The sequence below is a fragment of the Astyanax mexicanus genome, chromosome 11 (genome assembly GCF_023375975.1).
Source record: "Astyanax mexicanus isolate ESR-SI-001 chromosome 11, AstMex3_surface, whole genome shotgun sequence".
NCBI classification, from domain to species: domain Eukaryota; kingdom Metazoa; phylum Chordata; class Actinopteri; order Characiformes; family Acestrorhamphidae; genus Astyanax; species Astyanax mexicanus.
In genome coordinates, this window is record NC_064418.1 from 21,023,201 (window position 1) to 21,030,174 (window position 6,974).

The following is a 6,974-nucleotide window of genomic DNA, read 5'->3' on the forward strand; positions in this document are numbered from 1 at the left end:
AAATAGTCAGGAAATTAAAATTATAATCATTTCATTACCATTAATCTTTACAGTTTTAATCCCCATATTACATGTATTGAGTCATTTACTAAGCATATATTTATTTTTATTTTTGGCATTTTGGTTCCTCCATTGCATATCTGTGCTGAATTTGGCACACAACCGATATTTAGTCAGAACACCATAAACCGGTTAACCAGTTAAACTATTCTTATTTATAGTTCATAACCTAAAAGCCAACCAGCTCAGTGTGCTTTATAATCTAATATCTCAGACATGTATTAGTGTTCAGTAGCTAATGTGTTTAAATATTGTGATAAAAGGTCATATTTCCCTCTCTGTGTTACTACACACAGCTCTGACCAGCCTGTAGTGTTAGCCAGGCTAGCTAGCCTTAGCTAAACGAACTAGCTAGCTAACGCTAGCTATTCTAGCTAGGATAATTTTGTCACAGGTAAAACAATATTTTATCATTATTAATAAATATATTTGTGCATTTTATCTTTATTAGTCGACTGTCTAACTGAATAAACAGAGTTTAAAACAAAAGTGGGGATTTTAGCTGTATTTTCACCTTCTATTTCACATTATATTGATTACAGAGAAGTTAGCTGTACCTACCTCAGAACGAGCAATAGAGCCGTTCCCTGCAGGCTCTCACTAAAAACCAGGGGTTTTGTGCATGACGTATTTTTGGGGGCAGAGTTGTGGGAAGGCTGTTGTCGTAAGGGGAGGGACTTGAATAGGGTCAAGGAGCATGCGCAGAGAGGAACCCGCACAATTCAAAAGGCCGGTGTGAATCTGCTGCCGAAAAAAGAAACCGCTGGAGCAAGAAAGGTACAGTATAAGCTTTAAAACACATTGTTTGTGAAATAAAAAATGCACGTAACAAATCCAATTATTAAAATCTAGGAAGAACAGTGTTTATTTATGTTGCTGTGTAATATCTGAGGCTCAATTCCATTTATTTATCAATGTAAAGCTCCAAAACGCCCCAAAGTTAGCTTTGCTGAACAATATTATTGAATGTACAGCAGTGTTGGGGCATCTGAATCTTAAATTACACCTAATTTAGTTCGATTGAGGTGACCATATCTGTTTAGTATCTTGCTTACATACCTGGTTGGTCTGGGGGGATTTTATGTCAGTGTAGTTTAATCTGATTTATATATATATCTGGTATCCAAATACCTGGATGTTGTGGCGGGTATTTCATGTCAGTGCAGTTTAATCTGATTTATATATATATCTGGTATCCAAATACCTGGTTGGTCTGCCGGGTATTTCATGTTAGTTTAGTTTAATCTGATTTATATATATCTGGTATCCAAATACCTGGATGTTGTGGCGGGTATTTCATGTCAGTGTAGTTTAATCTGATTTATATATATATCTGGTATCCAAATACCTGGTTGGTCTGCCGGGTATTTCATGTTAGTTTAGTTTAATCTGATTTATATATATCTGGTATCCAAATACCTGGATGTTGTGGCGGGTATTTCATGTCAGTGCAGTTTAATCTGATTTATATATATCTGGTATCCAAATACCTGGATGTTGTGGCGGGTATTTCATGTTAGTGTAGTTTAATCTGATTTATATATATCTGGTATCCAAATACCTGGTTGGTCTGGCGGGTATTTCATGTTAGTGTAGTTTAATCTGATTTATATATATCTGGTATCCAAATACCTGGATGGTCTGGCGGGTATTTCATGTCAGTGTAGTTTAATCTGATTTATATATATCTGGTATCCAAATACCTGGATGGTCTGGCGGGTATTTCATGTCAGTGTAGTTTAATCTGATTTATATATATCTGGTATCCAAATACCTGGTTGGTCTGCCGGGTATTTCATGTTAGTTTAGTTTAATCTGATTTATATATATCTGGTATCCAAATACCTGGATGGTCTGGCGGGTATTTCATGTCAGTGTAGTTTAATCTGATTTATATATATCTGGTATCCAAATACCTGGTTGGTCTGGCGGGTATTTCATGTTAGTGTAGTTTAATCTGATTTATATATATCTGGTATCCAAATACCTGGATGTTGTGGTGGGTATTTCATGTCAGTGCAGTTTAATCTGATTTATATATATCTGGTGTCCAAATACCTGGATGTTGTGGCGGGTATTTCAAGTCAGTGCAGTTTAATCTGATTTATATATATATATCTGGTATCCAAATACCTGGTTGGTCTGCCGGGTATTTCATGTTAGTTTAGTTTAATCTGATTTATATATATCTGGTACCCAAATACCTGGATGTTGTGGCGGGTATTTCATGTTAGTATAGTTTAATCTGATTTATATATATCTGGTATCCAAATACCTGGATGTTGTGGCGGGTATTTCATGTCAGTGCAGTTTAATCTGATTTATATATATCTGGTATCCAAATACCTGTATGTTGTGGCGGGTATTTCATGTTAGTATAGTTTAATCTGATTCATATATACCTGGTATCCAAATACCTGGATGTTGTGGCGGGTATTTCATGTTAGTGTAGTTTAATCTGATTAATATATATGGTATCCAAATACCTGTATGTTGTGGCGGGTATTTCATGTTAGTGTAGTTTAATCTGATTTATATATATCTGGTATCCAAATACCTGGATGTTGTGGCGGGTATTTCATGTTAGTTTAGTTTAATCTGATTTATATACATCTGGTATCCAAATACCTGGATGTTGTGGTGGTTATTTCATGTCAGTGCAGTTTAATCTGATTTATATATATGGTATCCAAATACCTGGTTGGTCTGGTGGGTATTTCATGTTAGTGTAGTTTAATCTGATTTATATATATCTGGTATCCAAATACCTGCATTGGTATTAACTGATATGATGTTAATTTGTTTGTGTACTATTTTGTAATATATTATATCTATTATAAAATATTGTGTATATGTTTTCTATTCATTTTTATTTATTCCCTAAAATTAAGCATTTCCTTAATGGCCGAACAAAGTGGTGTTGATTTGGGTAAGAGTTAAATCTTTTTAATACTTTATAGACCCACATTTTCTGATGTTTCACATCAGTGTCACAACTTTCTATAACAACACGACACAACCCCAACACATGTTTGAGTCATGATGACTACCATCTGCATGGTGATATACAAAGCCTTTGGTTTTGATCATTGCCTCTTTCAGGTGTTGGTGTTTTTTGGAATGTGAATTAGAGAGTTTGTATATAATATTTTACATCACGTTTCAATTTTATTTATTTTTTATTATTATTTTGTTTACGTTCCTCACAATGAGCAATACCCACTTATCGGGATTTGTGTCAAACCAATATGATCTTGACACTGTTCTGGAGAGCCATAATCGGGCAACTATGACGTCTTTCACTGTGTGGTAAGAGTTTAGTTGTGTGATTTTTACGTTTTCAAAGAGAAAGGACAGCAACATTTTTTGCCATGACCATAGATTTAGCATGTTTACGCAAAAGTTGATGAGTTGTCCATGCCCTTTTGGAATAAGTTGTGTCAACTGGTCACTCTGTCGATGGTTCACCACTGTTCCATGTTTGATTTGTGAATAATTCACTGTAGTTTGCTAAATTTCCAAACCCTCAGAAATTACTTTGTAACCTTTTTTTTTATACTGATCGAGGTCATAATTTAAAAACTATTTGTCTTTGTTTAGGTTAGCTTTGTCTGATATTAAAGTTTGTTTGATAATCTAAAAATATAAGTATGCCCCCCATACCAATTTAAAGAAATAGGTTTCTTAACCACTTTATGGTTTTTAGTTTGCAGAAGGCATGCTGGAAGATCAGAATTTCCATTTTTCAAGCACAGAAGATGCAGTCAAAGAACTCAAGAAAGGAGATTGCAGTAAAACGTCTACAGGAATCAGGTACAGTCATGTTACTCTTACAAGTAATTAGTAAGAACTTTATATTTGAAGTGTGCAAAAATGTTTTGTTTTGAAGAAGATTTGTCTGATGTCTGCAGACTCTGTGGGGAAGCCACTACACAGGATTCTGTGGACACTGCTACTGCTTCTAAATGGGTACAAATGAAGATAATTTTGGTTTCTGTATATATTTTGAGTTATTTGGTTGTCACAGATTTTAAATGCAAAAATAAGGTCAGAAAACATACATTTAAAATCTGACATGTTATTAATTGTTTTAATTATTGCTTGATTTTTTAGATTGCCTGTGACTGATGCAACAAGTGGTTCCACCATTCATGTGTCGGAAACTCACCTGAAGAGGAGGAGTTCCTTTGCCCTTTGTGCAAGATATAAGACAGCCCCTACCAACTAACTCATCCGCTGACCCTGCTTTTAAATGTCATTGCTACCACTGTTTTCCAACAACTCTAAATCAGACTTCTTTTTCACCTTAAAAATGTATGTTATAACTTTATTGTAGACTTTGTCACCTGAGGTTGTTTATTTTTTTAAAGACAATACCTTTTATAGTTTCCATCAATTACAGTTTGCCAATTCAACTATTTACTTTGACACAGCACATGCTAACCCTCACTTGCTGAGACTAAAGAATGTAAATGAACTTTGTGCCCTTTTTAGATAGAAAAAGCTGGAAAATATGTTCCGCAACGAAACTACATTTAGGTCAATATAATGTTCTCTTTTTGTATACTTCAGAATTTAATAGATTTGCTATTTGAGTTTAGAAACAATATGCTCATAAACATACTTTTATTGTTAACATTGTTTTCCTGCCTTATATCTAGATTGTATTAAATCCCATACATCTGACACAGAGGCAAACTATGTTCCGACTCAGGATAACTGTAGTCCCAGTGTAAAGAGTTAATGCATGAAAAAATAATTATATAAAACAATGAAAGTATATCCAATAAAAAAAAAAAATACATTTTGGCTAATGTGGTCTCAAATTGAATGTTGCATTATTTTCTACTATATTAGACAATATAAATATTAACCAACGATAATCAACCTCTTATGCAAAAATAGTCACTTTATTCATCCAGTTAAAAGAAAAAGACACTTTATTTTAAACATTTTACATGTGCACTATCAAACATCAAAAGTACTGTGTACAAAAATTATTACTTGAAGTTAACTATAGAGTGTACAGGGCCACCTCAAAAAATTGTAATATCTTTGAAAAGTTACTTTATTTTAGTAATTCGGTTAAAAATGTGAAACTCATATATTATATAGATGTATTAAACACAGAGTGATCTATTTTAAGCATTTATTTATTTTATTGTTGATGATTATGAAGCTTACAGCCAATGAAAACCCAAAAATCAGTGTATCAGAAAATTAGAATATTATTTAAAACCAATTGGTACTTTCTGCAGTGTGGGCAGTGTGCCAAGTCCTGCTGGAAAATGAAATCTTCATCTTCATAAAAGCTGTCAGCAGAGGGAAGCATGAAGTGTTGTAATATTTTGTGGGAAAACAAAACTGCACTGACTTTAGACTTGATAATAAAACACAGTTGATCAACACCAGCAGATGACAGACATGTCTCTCCAAACCATCACTGATTGTGGAAACTTCACACTAGACATCAAGCAGCTTGGACTGTGTGTCTCTCCACTCTTCCTCCAGACTCCTCTCCCTTGATTTCCAAATAAAATGTAAAATTTACTGATGATCAGTGATGGTTTGGAGAGTCATGTCATCTGCTGGTGTTGATCCACTGTGTTTTATTATCAAGTCTAAAGTCAGTGCAGTTTTGTTTCCCCCCAAAATCTTACAGCACTTCATGCTTCCCTCTGCTGAGGGAACTTTTATGGAGATGCAGATTTCATTTTCCAGCAGGACTTGGCACACTTCCCACACTGCAGAAAGTACCAATTGGTCTTATATAATATTCTAATTTTCTGATTCACTGATTTTTAGGTTTTCATTTCACACGCTTAAAATATAGATCACTTTGTGTGTAATATATCTTTATAATATACGAGTTTCACATTTTTAACTGAATTACTGAAATAGTAACTTTGTGAGATGGCCCTGTACATTGCAGTCTAAGGTTTACGATGCAGCAAGTTTTTCACTTGCAATAAAGACTAGTATTCGGTTACTGGGTAACGCTTTCTTTTACAGTACCCTAAGTTCTAGGTATTAACCAGGTAATAGTGAGGTACAAACTCTGAAGTACTAAGTAATTATTTTTGGTAACGAGATGGTAAGTACCAGGAAAGTCTTGCCTAATTACACTGAAATATCTAGGTATTAACCAGGTAATAGTGAGGTACAAACGCGGAAGTACTAAGTCATTATTTTTGGTAACAAGATGGTAAGTACCAGGAAAGTCTTGCCTAATTACACTGAAATGTCTAGGTATTAACCAGGTAATAGTGAGGTACAAACTCGGAAGTACTAAGTAATTATTTTGGGTAACGAGATGGTAAGTACCAGGAAAGTCTTGCCTAATTACACTGAAATGTCTAGGTATTAACCAGGTAATAGTGAGGTACAAACTCGGAAGTACTAAGTAATTATTTTGGGTAACAAGATGGTAAGCACCAGGACAGTCTTGCCTAATTACACTGAAATGGAACTAGGTAATAAACAGGTACATGGGTGGTACAAACTCTAAAGTACTAGGTAATTATGTTGGTTAACAAGATGGTAAGAACAAGGCCAGTTCAATTTAATTACACTGAAATGTCTCACAGGTTCTAGGTAATAACCAGGTAAGTGTGAGGTACTAACCCCAGTAACATGATGATAAGTACCAATACTGTTCATTTTAATCAGTCTCTATTTATTTGATTTAAAAATAAAAGGTCAATACCTGATAACAGAGAAGAAATAGCTTATTTCTCTGAGTTCTTACCATTTAGTTCAACAAATAACCCTCTGTAGAACATCCTTCTGTAAGTACCATATAAAACACTGTGTAACTAACAGAACTTTCTGCTTAATAAAGGAGTAAAAGGACTGTAAAAGAAAGCAGAGCTTATTTCTCTGGTTTTACTCAGTTCTTACCGTGTAGTTCAACA

The 6,974-nt window shown here is 34.2% G+C and overlaps 1 long non-coding RNA gene across 1 annotated transcript; it reads left to right on the forward strand.

Moving 5' to 3' along the window:
* Window positions 1-656: 656 nt before the first annotated feature.
* Window positions 657-4,390, forward strand: LOC125805044 (uncharacterized). The gene is made up of 4 exons (XR_007441321.1): window positions 657-837; window positions 3,767-3,873; window positions 3,950-4,029; window positions 4,174-4,390. It is a non-coding gene; the product is annotated as an uncharacterized LOC125805044 (long non-coding RNA).
* The last annotated feature ends 2,584 nt before the right edge of the window (window positions 4,391-6,974 follow it).